Consider the following 14,601-nt stretch of genomic DNA (forward strand, 5'->3'; position numbering starts at 1 on the left):
ACTGCACAGTTTGTAGGATTTGGTAAACAAAGGATCAGAACAAGCAAACGTGTGTGTCGTGTCTCCCAGTTTTGTGAGCAATGCAGGAGTTTTACTTTGACTGCTGATCTATCTATCTATCTATCTATCTATCTATCTATCTATTTATCTATCTATCTATCTATCTATCTATCTATCTATCTATCTATCTATCTGTCTGTCTATCTATCTATCTATCTACCCTCATGCTACTTGTGAGGGCTTCTTTTCTATGTGGTTTGGATGATAAAGGAAAAATAAAACATGAGTAGTTAACTAGGATCAGTATGCACCTTCCATCACAGAGTGTAATTGGACTGGACCCATAATAACACATCATTAAGTTATGGCATTTGAAAGTTTATTCATAACATTCCACATTAGGATTTGCTCTCAATAACAATAAGATATGCCTGAAAATGTCCTTTCAATTTCAAACAGACTTGATCAATCCCGCAATTTGTTTTCATTGCCTGCTGTCATTTCAGTGGTTGTCACTTTTTTTTAATGGAGGATATTGAATTTTTGAATGGCACTCTTTTCCTGCTTTGAATTGAAACAAATTCATAAAAAATCTAAAATTAGTGAAAAACAAAATTAGGAAGTATAAGCTTCAATTACCGAGTGGGACATCACAAGTGCTTCATCAATACTTTACAGTGGTTTCTCTGGATTTTCCTTAAATGAATAGTTTAGGAAAAACACCTTCTTGCCGGGGAGTTAGATGAGAAGATTGAGATTGAGAGTGATATTGATCTCCATGACTAACTCTCAGCAAGAAAGCGAAGAGGTGTATTTCCCAAAATGTTGAACTATTCCTATGAGGTTTCACATGTCTGAAAATGTCAACTTACTAGAGAAAGACACTCATATTTAGTACATACAGCAATAAATAGGCGCAGTATCAGTACTACAGAGTTGTTCAGTAGCATGCCAAGCTGGACAGATCAAATATTTCTGTGTAATGTCATCTGGTAAGATATCTCTTAACATCATTTAGATGTCACAGCTCCATATTATCTTACTGACACGACAATGCTCTTCACCAGCTTCCGCATCGCTTTTCTCTTTTCATGTCTTTATGCCATTGGATTAAAACTTTGTATGTTATCAAAAACGCGGCCACCAAACTGTGTTTCATTTGCACCATTTGCATTTCTACCCCCATTTTTCTGGAGACGCTAAAAGGAAAGTCACTGATACCGCTGCGCCCCCAGCCAATCTTGCGCTACCTTGGAACATGGCCTTATTAATTAACATATTGAACTGCTCCATTTTCAAAAGGTCATTTTGTCTACCCTTCACAATTCAGGGATTTTACATAACATATTCTCACATCAAGTCAGTGATGTCCTTACAGTCTTTGTTTGAAACTGTCAAAACATACACTGTACCCACTGTATTTTCTTCTTTTCAAGCACTTGTGTAACCTTTTATCTAAGCGGGCTTTCATGTTGTGGCACCTTTTACAGTAATCATCATGATATCAAACCAGGATGGATGCATTTTTGTTCCTCCTTGCTTCGCTGCTGGTTTTGTCTGACTCTTAAGTGTGTGTAATAGATTACCAGAGATAAACTTATTGTGCCTTGTGTGAGGAATGACAGACCTCTGTGTACACTGACCCTGACTCAGCTTCCTGCTGCTTACTCAGTGTCTCTAAATGGATTAAGTTGTCAGTTGGACAGCCCATCTGAGATTTTTAATATCCAGCCTGAGGTTTATCAAGCAACCGTCTGCCAAATGGTATCAGAGGGATTTACTTCGGTTTTATTGCAACTTTCTCTCTCTCTCCTTCATCTAAGATATGGTCATGCCCTCTGCGATTCCTTGAGGGTATTTCACTTGTACATTAATAACACATTGAGGAGAGTAAGTAAAAATATATTCCATGAACTCCAGAGTGAATATATTACATTTTATAACTGCAATTTATAGCATATGTGAGGTAGGCAAATTATGACCATTGCTGCATTTATTAATTTCTTGATCTATTATTACATCTTGGCAATTTTCCATCAAATTCTGTTGTTCCCACTTGACCAAAAGCCAGATAAGAATGAAAATGAAACATTAGAGAATCTCGAGGACTTAATGGATTTTGGAAGAGATAGAAAGCTGACCAGAGGCTTACTGACTTTAAGCGAGAGGACTCACAGCTCACGGGACACCCACCTCTCCATGTATGCAATAACTGCCCATTTCCTCCTCTTTGCAGAGATTCAGTCTCTGTGGACGGACCTTGAACACTTCCTTGACTACCTCTGTGGTGCTGATACACTGTCCATATTGCTGAAATTTTAAACACTATAGTATGTGTTTTAACACAGCAGAGTGAAGTCTGTAATGGTGCAGTTGGAATTGTTTAATCACATCAGGTACCCACAGAGAGAAACATGTCAGTTGCCTGTGTGTGTGTTTGTGTATTGTTCGTTGAGCCTGTTTGTTTGTGTATCTGCCCATGCATTTGTGTGGGTTTGTGTATAAATGTGTGCCAGTGGGTGTTTTTGTACCACGAAAATATCTTGTAACTGTTGCTTTTGTTCGTGAGAGAGCCATAAACCAAAAAGACCTGAATACAGAAAACATAACAAGTTTTCAACTTCTAGTTTATACATTACATTTTTTTGGTTTAACCTGAGAAAAATGGCTTGCTTCTCATTGGTTGTTTAGGTTTGGCTTATTATGTAATGTCTTAAAACCTCAAAAGAAACTTCACATGTGTTTAAACTACTTTGTACAAATTGTACATCACCACAGAACATATCTGAGTATTGGCTATTGAAGTGTTAAATGTATAAAGTGAGCTTTCAGTGGGTTGCCAGTGGATGGATGTCTTCAACACAATATAATGTCATTCAAGTATTGTAATTGGGTATCACGCAGTTTCCTTTCAGTTTCCAAGGATGTTTCAAAGAAAGAACTATGTAATTTAGTACAAATTGTATAGGGAAAATGGAGCCAATGTTCTAAGACAGTACACCTAGAAAGTGCCCACATTTGAATTGTTGAGAAAAAAACAGATATTATAGTAGTATGTGTAGTTGTCATATGGTTGCACAGAGTTTATATGCTGAATTAAAAACTAACTTAATCCAGACAGGTTTAAGATATATAAAATAAACTGCTAGGAATAATGATTTGTGTCTGATACAGTTTTTCAACAAAAAGGTTTGGGTAACTAGTTAAGAATACTTCAAATTACATCTACTCTTTCCTCCTCATTAAAAAAATCCAGAATCTATGAGTATGCAAATATTTTTCAGTTTCAAAAGTTCAACTACTGGAAACAAGATGTCTCTTACTTCATTGTAAAGCTCATTCTCAGTGTTCAGTGCACTGGAGGCTTCAAGTTTCCACATTTCAATTGTGTAGGTTGCATACAGGACCACAATTGGCTCCAAATAAGCTATAATAAGATATAAATCATGCTCGTAGTGTAGGTAGAGTAGTGCCTTAAACTCTGCACAGTAACAAAGAGTAAAAAACATGTTTTTGAGTGGAGATGCACTTTACTGTAAGTATTGAATATTCATGACAATCAAAATTAAAAAGAAGAAAAAGAGTTTACCCTCAAAAGCTCAGCTAATCTCCTTCATTAGCGCTGTGTGGGCATGTTTGATCAGATTTTATTGACAGTATAGTGGATAAACCCAAGAATATGAGAAATTGAATTCTTTCAGAAACATTATGATATTTTAATTTAACAGTCTGTCTATGTGTGGATGCAGGAGCACACACACACACACACACACACACACACACACACACATACACACACACACACACACACACACACACACACACACACACACACAATAACCTCTGACCTCAAGGCATAAGGATGTCAAGGAAAATTTGAACTAACAATGGACTAAAAACCCAGCCTTCTTTCCATCAGTCATGAAAAGAAAATTGAGTTTTGGGAATTTAATGACTTTGTTTCTTCCAGATATGGGTAGACTGCACCAACTGGAACTCACTCCCCTCTCTAGGTTCATAAAATTCATGGACATGACACATTCCTTCCTGAGTGTCTCTGTCACTCTTCTCCCTTATTATTCACAAAGAATGTCTAAAATAGTTAGAAAATGCCTACTTAAGTGTGTAAAAGTATGTATCTTGACCTGTCTAACCGATGTTAACCTTTATTGTGTTTCAGAACAATTGAGTTTGATATTATGCTAAGTTCTAACTGTTAAATCTGTTAATGTACATAGCACCACACAGAACCTGGTGATCATTTTGGTAACAACTAGTTTATTGTTTGGCTATAGTTTAATTGCTAACATCAGAAAGCTAGATTAGGAAATGAAGGTTTATTGATATTATTCTGTATTTTATTTAGTTAATCAATAGTACAATTTCTAAGTGTTTTCTCACTGGTTCATGATGTATTGATGGCAATGAAGAAAGAAATGAGTGAATTGCAAGCAAATATTCAGATATTCTATCTTAAAAGGAATAATTTTATTCCTTTTAAGTTGAAGACCAGCTTTCTCTTCACAGAAAGGAATAAATGAGTAACCTCAGGCGTTCTCCCAAAAGGGCACCAAGGATCCTATTTCTTCCAAAACATGCCTCCTAGACTATAAGAAGTTTTATAACTCCTTGTCTTCTGCTTTTTGGGCTTCTTTTTTTTCCTGGCTTGCTGACCGCTGCTGTGGTGTCTTCTGTTTTCTCTCGGCCTTGCCAGCCATTATGGCCCGTGATGCATTTCAGGCGTTGTCTTTTTCAATTTTCTCTGAGACCTGAAAGCCCCAGAGAGAGACTCACCTAAGAAGCCAAAGACTGCAAAGATGCCTAAACCACAAGCCAAGCCATGCCGTTTGCCATTTGAATTATCTATTATTTTTGTAATCTATTTTGATTGCATAGTTAAACTATTTTTTTACTTTTCCAAGCACCATTTTTGTAGTTAGAGCTCCAGCTTCAACTTTAAAAACTGCAACTACACGCACCAAGAGTGAAATCACACAACCTTACTGTGTGTTTATGTTGCCTCAGCGAGTCTGAGCTCTCTTCAGCGCTGGATTCACTCTCCTGCAGAAGCGCTGAACCAGAGCGCTTCACTGAACCTGCAGCAGTTCTCATCTGGCTGTCACCTCAACCCCCCACCTCCACACCCCACCTCTCCCACCCCCAAAGATCACAGAGTCTGCATCACCATGCTGCACTCTCTGGGGAGTTTGCCTCTTCATCAGCCCTTCATCACCACGAAACAGTAGGAAATTAACCATCTGACATGCGTTCTGTCTGAAGAGATGATGCAAAGAGCTAATTCTAAATTAATTTTTAAAATGGTTTTAGTAAGTTATTTGCCCCCATTGCTTTTTTAACTCTTGTTTGATAACATTCATTCATTCATTTGTTCATTCTGTTGGCAATAACTTGTTAATTTAATTACTCATCTATTCATTCATTCATTCATTCAAGTTATATGTATATAGCCTATTCTTAGTGTTCCCCATTTATCCTTATCACTTGGTAGTTCAATAAATATCTTGATTTATCACCAAGTTGTTGTATTTATGTATTACTTTACAACAGAGATGGAGGTCCTTGTATTCAGAATTTATGACTTTCAGATATAAGACTGATTAATTTGATTTAATTATTTTTCCTCCTAATTAATTATAGCTTTTCTCAGTCGCTTTGGTACTCTCCTCAGATCAGAATCTAAATTCTCAAAACTACTTTTTCAACCTCCACATCATCCAGTCACTTGTGCACATCATAAAAGCAGTTTCTCATTGTTTTAAACAAATAGCAAATGCTGTGGCACATTCAATCTTCTGTTTCCTACATTATCAATGGCTTATGTCATGTTGATCAAAATGTATTATACTGGTTCTCTGTGGAACAATCTACACCCCCAAAACATCTAGGCATTAGTTCATTGCATAAGTCTTTACCTGCAAAATGGTTGATCCAGTTGTCATAATCTGTCAAGTATATTTTCTATATATTACTATGAGACTTTTTTTTTGTAAATGTGTCCTGAATTGATAATTGCTCTCAGGTGAATCTTGACTTTCACTGATGAAGGGGAATGTGTGAAGTGTTCGATCAACCGGTTCTCTAAAGTAGCTCAGTGGTGCATCTCATGAACCTTCAATTGGCGAGCATATATGGACAGAGCACAGCACAGTACTACAATTTCTGACAATGGAAGAAGGCAAAACAGAGGAAGAGGTAATAGAGGCCAAGGACATTCCCGATGTTATAAGGGCCACAATTGTGGACCATGTTCTCAATCATGGCCTTACAATGGCTGAGACTGGTGAAAGGGTGCAGCCTAATATTGGGTTAGGGTTAGCGCGGCCTTGTCCTCAACAAGTTAAACATTTCATAGACAGAACAGTTATGTAATCCAACAATATGCACTGTACTGTAATACTGTAGGTACTGTATACTGTATTACTTTATATTACAGTATTTCACTTGCATTTTACAGTATACAGTGAATATACTTTATACTTTATACATACTGTACATGTACTGTAACACACACACACACTGTGTCTATATACACTGTGTCTATATATATATATATATATATATAGACACAGTGACATTTTTTGAAATAGTACTCAACCTTGACAGAGTTTCAATCATTGTCATCAACACATTAGCCATAATTTACATCAGAAAAGACTTACAGAGTACACTGTTATACTGTTATATTGACAACATGGCGAAGCATTTTGACTTGTTTGTAAACAATGACACAACGACTTGTCATTCTGATGGCACTGACATGTTCATTGACATAAATATTTATTTATGGATAGGTGCCCCTATCTTAACAAGTGTAGTGTAGTATTCGCCACAACAGTGACCAAACAACCCCTGTCAACCATCAACAACCTGTCATCAGATTCTGATTCAAATATCGCTCAATCCTGATTGGTGCACAAAGTACATGACATTACCTTTTTTCAACTGAGCCCCCTCCCACTTGAAACCAGTGAGAGAAGCACATAAAAAAAAGAAATCCAGAAATCTGCCATGTGAAATAATTAAAACTGTTCAAACTTTGGCAGAAAATAATATGTTTAATGTAGGATCACATTGATCATAGTAAGACACTGATTTAAAAAAGACAAAACAGGGCCTTTAATTACAGGAAAAACTGAATATAAATGTATTTGATAGAAAACTTGTTCTCCATTTATATGAAATTGTTGGCTTACCTGTAATTTACAACTACAGAAAGACAGATTCTGACATTTTTGCATGTTCAGACAAAGTGTTTGCTGTTTAAAAGACAAAATTAAAAAGTCCTTTGAAGTAAATGTCCTTTGAAATTACAGATTAATATCAATGCCTTCATAGGAACTTATTAGGAAACTAATAATGTGTAACCATATTTTTTCCAAGATAAATCTTCAACACCTTATCTAGTATTATTATTTTTTTTTGTTACATGCATCTTTGCATCAAACATATGTAAGAACGTAAAGGGCGATGAAACAAAAAACAGAAATCTTATTGGGAAAGTTGGAGAAGGACGAACACATCGTGAGTTAAAGATGGGTGAAGGATGTCACTTTTTTTCATTGTGTCTTGAACAATGGAACGAACTCGCCCTTCACTTAAACTACTCCTTTAGATGTACTAACACTATGTATATGGTGGAGAAACATTATTATTAGGGAAGTATCTATAGAAATTTCTTGAAGTGAGCTGTAAGAGCCACTAAAGGAAAATCTTTATGAGACCTTTTCAGCTCCACAAAACAGAGCTATTTACAATAGTCCTGTTTGTTTTAATCCACTGTGTTTTTTTTCTTGCATGAAACACGTCAAGGACACCTTCATCCAGTTCTCATCCACAGATCTGCACTCTCTGTTCCTTGCAACACTCAAGGTAATTTATTTAATACATTGCAAAATCATTTATCATTTTTAAGGAGTGACAAGAGCAGGGCAGCAGCAAAGGCTAAATGATTCTTCATGGGAATAAAAGAACTTTGAGTCTGATTAGTATCTCCTGTCTTTGCAGTTTTAAAAGCAGTGGAGGAAAAATAAATATCAGGGATTCTCGCTATGCAGCCATGGCAACTCAGGCATTGACAGTAATCTCTCTCAGGAATGTGCATGACTGTTTTCAAAGTGACTGAGGCTTTGTCAAGCTTCTCACAGTTGGAGGTTAGCTCAGTCTTTATTTTGAACTGAACTGACAGCCTCACATTCATAACATATATAACTATTGTACAATTTTATATTTACACATGAAGGTTTTTCTACTATACAAACATTTTACTAAAGCATCATTTTCTGACAAAGCATCAGCTGCATATGAAATAAAAGACAGTTTCATCTTTTAAAGTTTGTTTTACAAAATCAGTCATTTCTGAAATATACCGTCAGTGAAAATATTTAAGCATGATCTTCACGCCTGCTAAAAATGTTAGTGAGAATGCCCCTGAATCAATTTTCCTAGCTATGGACACTCATGCTGCTCCCATTGTCCTTATGTCAGGATGACATACCGTCTCACCTGTCCAATTTCAAGTTGACCCATCGAATATCATTATGGGTGGCCCGACAACCGTGAAACTGTCAAAGAATAATTTATGTCATGGAATGGCTGTTACTCAACCTATACATCATCTGATCTCAACAACTTACATTTTTTATGATAGTACATTACGGGATAAAACAGCACCGCCCGAATTACGCCTGTGCAAAGAAACGCTTGCTGTGACTGTAAATGATGCTGTTAAATATACATTAGTGATTTTGTATGGCATATTAACATATTCTCTATGAATAAAGAGGTCTAAAGATTGGATTTTTGAATAACTGCTGACCTAATGCAGGCTTATCTTTCATATTATGTTTTCCATATGAGAATGTCCTTTTATTTAAGCATTTCTCCCACCATTTATGCAAAGTACAGTGGCTCTTCAGGTAAATTGCCTACACAATCACAGCTTATAAGTAGCTGTTTATGGCTCTAAATGTCATCCACTGTTGCAGTGCTCTGGTATAGGGTCGTATTCTGCTGTGCCAGCATCCCTGGGACTGCCATTAAATGGAGCTGAGCCATTGGAAATTATCTCCTCTTTCTGCTGATGAACTAATTGTACTCGTATGCTCTAATAACACCATTAAAATGTAAAACACTTGGGATCATTACTTCACATTTGATATAGTTGTGGGACAAAGACCGAAAACGAGAGCTTCAGTCACAACAGTGTTTACGCCAGTGATGAAATTCACTTGTCAAAATCAGGAAAACTCTCTCCCAGTGGAATAAGTGACTGTTTTTTTCCCTCTCCATCATTGAAAATTGTTCTCCACGGATGCACTAAATAATGTGAATAAATGGAGGGAGAAAACTCGAGTATTACATTGTAGAACTACAGATAAGCATTAATATGAGGTTCGTGCAGAAAAAGGCCCATCCAGCTGCTAGAAGTGAATGATACAATGCTGTCATCTCAGGCTTTGATGAAAGATCTTTCATTTTCTTGGCCACTAATGGGAATTCTCACAGTGTCACTGAAACCCTCATTTCAATTCCCGTGTTTAATTCATCATATAATTTCTTCAGAGCCAGGATAATGATGTTTGCCACAATATTCATCCCTTTTTAGGGATTTTAAATTAAAATTGCATTCATTTATATTAGCTTATTTGGGAGATGAAACTGACTATTTTAGGGAAAAAAGGGCTATCATTGTATACCTACTCAACCCCAATACATGTGCACACACACACACACACACACACTGGCAAGGACAACTAAAAACAATGTGGCTTTTTGTTTTTGAATAGTCTCAGTCTGAATCAGTCTCAACAAAAACAACAACAACAACAAAAAAAAAACAGGATAAAATTTCTTTGGTGGTTGTAATAAAGTCCCAGGATTTTTATAATGTAGCAGCGGGGAGGAGTCCTTGCCAAGCATAATGAATTCAGATATGAAAAGACTTTGGTTTTGACTTCACATAATTAGGCAAGATGCAATTACGCAGCGACCTTGGAGCAACGCACCTGGATAACAAGTGATCAAACAGCCCCATCCATCCACACATCCCTGCAGCTCCCTGTTGAAACAGGCCGCTACCTTGAAGCTCAAACTCATTTACTCTTTCAGACATTGTTATGTACACCCTCTTTGATTCTTGCATGTGTGTGTGTGTGCATAAATGTGTGCACGTCTTGACACCATACGATCAATTTGGATCTGTTGCATGATTCAAACCTCGTGTGTACCAGATTGTGGCAGAAGAATATATTGTAATAGTCAGAAAATCAAAAACAATTATCGGTTGGGAGTGTAAGCTAAATTGAACTATTTCACCAGAAATATGGGTGAATATAAGCAGTATTACACAAAAAACACAAGTTCATTATTTTGGAGATAGTACTGGAAAATTTTGTTAAGCTTTTTTAAAACAGTCACCATTCAAGCAAAGTATTCTAATGAAGTAACATCAGGTTGTTGGCAAAGATATGGGGAAGGTGCTGCCAATCACACCCATATATTATTTTCCTGCCCAGTTTTGCAGCAATATTGGAGTGAAATAAGAAAAATCATTGATACCACATTTCAGTGCACACTCTTTTGGGGGCAGAGCAAGAACTACTAGGCAGAACATATCAGTTTGTCAAACTGAAAGGTACTGTACTTCTTCAGAATTTTAAGAGTAGCAGATAACATAAAAAAATGGTTTGAAACCAAATGCACCACAAATAGGTTAAATAGTCGAGCAGGAGAAATAGGTTCCCATGTACCCGCATGGCATTTTTTTGTAACCTGTTTTTTTTGGACCCTAATGGTGTCTAGTTAAGAATTTTTCATGTTGCCAAGGTCAACTAATGGCCTATGGGGTTCGTTTGGTGGCCATCTAGACAAATTAACCACTTTTTCATATAATTTTGGCACCAGGAATCAAATGGAAAGGTCATTGACATGGTACAAACACTCTTAATTGGTGGAAAAACAGGCAATTAACAAATATGAGGCTCATAACAATATAACTTGCTATTTTGTTTTGCAATAGTTCCCTGCAATAGCCAAAGGAAACTAGTTTATTCTTTTATACCAATTGCAAGGTTATTAAGTGGATGGCAATCACTCTTACTGACGTAAATGATGATGAATCAGTGAAATGGGGTTTTGATGGCTTTTGCATTCAATTAGTCTAGCTAGTATTATCAGATTGCCATCTATGTCAGTTAGAGTGACTGCCATCCATTTAATAACCTTGCAATTGATATAAGAGAATAAACTAGTTTCATTTGGCTACTGCAGGAAACTTTTGTGAACCATTAACCACTAAGGGTGAATATGCAAGTGCTGACTCAAGCCGCCTGGCTAGTCTGTTTGTTTATTTGTTTGTTTTGGTATCAACATTTGTTACTGTAACAAAGACTGTACCTGGCGATCATGTTAGGGAATATGTTTGTCAAGTTTGTAGTGGTGATCTGGGCCCTGGTGATCCTCTGGGACTGTTTCTTTTTGACTGCACTACTTGCCTCGTAAGTTTGGGTATTCAGTCATTCTGGAATATGTGCCTGACCCAGATTACGCATTAGTGGCCGAGCACATGGTTGCCAGTTACAATAAAACGCAACGTAACTCTGCTAGTGATACGATCCTCTTATTGGGTGATTTTAACAGATGTGTCATTTCCACCCATCTGCCAAATTTGGAGCAATATGTGACCTGTCCAACGAGGCTAAATAAGACTCTGGACCAGTGCTGTGGAGATGTGGAGGGTGCTTATGTGCCGCCCACTACTAGGACTGTCTGATCATAACATCATCCACCTCTTGCCAAAGTGTCGTCAGAAACTAAAAAGGGAGAAACCTGTTATCAAACACATACAGGCCTGGACAAATGACTCAGTTGAAGACCTGAAGGGTTGTTTTGATGCCACTGAATGGGACTTATTCCTCAATGACCAGGTCTCCTTTAGTATCCTTGAACTGTTAACCTGTACTATCACCAGTTACTTCTGTGTTGACTCTATCATTAAAACAAGTGTCAGAATATACCCTAATAACAAGCCAGGGGTCAATGAAGAACTAAAACACCATTCAAAAGAAAATAGCTTTTAGGAGGGAGACTGCAAAAAGTGAGAGATTTGGAGAAAGAAATAAGATGCATGGTTAAGAAAGCAAAAATGGACAAGGTCAAAGAATAAGCTGAGGAGAAGCTGAGGAATAGAAATGCAAGAGCTGCTTGGAGGGGATGAATACAATGATGGGATGGAAACTGTGGTGGAAAACTGTCCTTCCATGAACAGGCCAGTAATTGTGCAAAGAAAACATTTACATCTATAAGAGATAGTTTCCATGGGAATACGGACGGGGAGAATCAGCATTGTCATATTTTAATCTTCTGTGTGTGATGAGCGAAGGCCACTAGGCCCTGTATATTATGAGAAATGTGGAAGAGGCTAAGTACAACTGATACATGTTAGAGAAGTGTGAGACACCATTGTTTTCTGAGATGAGTCATGTCTGGATTATTACCAAAGTGTTAAAATCAAGCTAGGTGGGGTTTAGCAAATAAGCGACACATTAGGAGGGGTTATGAGAGGTATATAATTTAATGTTTTATGATTTTTCATTAGGTTCTTTATCCCTGGATCAAGGCCTCCATTTGCTTTGTATTGCTCTTTATGCAGAGTAAACCTATTCACCTTGAACTCTACCAGCTTCCAGTGTATTTCTTTGAGTCTTTCTCTTATAAGTTTTGAGTTTAATACTAAGTTGTGGGTGACCTGAAGATTTATTGGCCCATCTGAAGATTTCCTACAACAAAACACAAGCAGCCTCTCAATGTGATGACCCTGTTAGCCTCTCAAATGATCTGAACATGTTCTATTCTATATTTGATAAACATGACTTCAGTGATGAATGTGACTCTGTCTGTGAAGGAATGACACCTGCCCCTGTGATATGAAAGGAAAAGGAAGTCTTTTCGATCCTCCAGTGAGTCAACCCTTGAAAAGCCCCCGGGCCAGATGGGCTCAGGGGAAGGCTCTTGAAAGAATGTGACTGTCTTCAAGCCTGCTATCATGAAGGGGCAGGAAGTGGAGCAATTCACTCACTTCAAATATCTGGGAGCAATCATTGACAATAACTCACCTTTCAGATCAAAGCAGACTACATTTACAAAAAGGCAAGGCAGTGGCTCTCTCTCTTCAGGAAACTGAGGAGCTTCAATGTCATCAAACACACCCTGACCATGGTCTACAGTAGTGGTTCTCAACGTTTTTTGGTGTCAAGGACCCCCAAATTGATACACATCAGGCCATGGACCTGTATTTGATAAGATGTAGTCTCAAGGATCTCCATGTGATAAGATTTAATTATTCCATACCTGTCTACATTGTAGATTGGCAGATTAACAGTGAAGAGTGTGAAACTGATGAACAGAATAGTCATTCTTATACAGCCTCTCATTGGGCTAACTTCTAGTCAATGAAATAATAGTGAAATTAAAATATTCCCCATTTTTCTAGGGACCCACTGGAACCCTCTCAAGGACCCCTAGGGGTCCCCGGACCCCAGGTTGAGAACCGCTGGTCTACAGGTCAATCACTGAGAGTGTTCTCATCACCTTTAACATTGTCTCCTGGTAGGGGAACCTCTCAGTTAGACACAGGCACAAGCTGACCCAGGTAGTCAACCAGGCCAGCAAGATCATTGGAAATAAACAATTGCAACTCCAGAACCTATACAACCGGTCCATAACCAAAAAGGCAGGTCTATAATGACCCCACCCACCCCCTTCACTCATTATTCCAGCTGTTGCAATCTGGCAGTAGACTCAAAAAAAATGGAAAAATGAAGAAGTAATCTATGCCCTTTGCTGTGGCTATTCTAAACAGAGACATGAGCACTGCTGCTGCTGCTGAAAATCTATTTTATATATTTTAGCTGCTCTTTACTGTCTGTTTTACAGTGTGTTGCCAGAATGCCGGAGGCAAATTTCCATTTCATGTATCGTAATGGAAAATAAAGTTTTCTTATCTTATCTTAGAAACAAATAGCAAAAATTATATTGTTATGAGCCTAAAATTTGTTATTTGCCTGTTTCTCACCAATTAAGAGTGTTTGTACCATGTCAATGGCCCAATGGGCCATTAGTTGACCTTGGCAACATGAACAACAACATGAACTAGACACCATTAGGGTCCTTAAAAACAGGATACAAAAAAATGCCATGGGAACCTATTTCTCCTGCTCAACTAAAATGGACACAACCAATGAAATCTACAAAATGTCTATGAAAAATCATGGCCATTACACTGCCATTACAATGAACTAAAAATCGACGTCAAAATGAGATTAGAGACAAAAATATGAGTAAATATAATAAAATATAGAGGGGGGGCATGACTATCACTTTACGACCTTTGATCCATTCTTTTCAGACCAGCTGAGAACTCGACCCATCTTTTCTCTTTTATGGAGTCCATTTTGCACAACATTGTCCATGGGTCCTTGCTTTTGTCCTTAGATAATGAGTCAGTTTTTCCATGGAATATATTGCCTCTACAATGTCCGGCCACTGTCCTGGTCTTGGAGGGTCACATTTCAACCAGCTCCT

Source organism: Thunnus albacares, chromosome 2 (assembly GCF_914725855.1).
Source record: "Thunnus albacares chromosome 2, fThuAlb1.1, whole genome shotgun sequence".
Lineage (NCBI taxonomy): Eukaryota > Metazoa > Chordata > Actinopteri > Scombriformes > Scombridae > Thunnus > Thunnus albacares.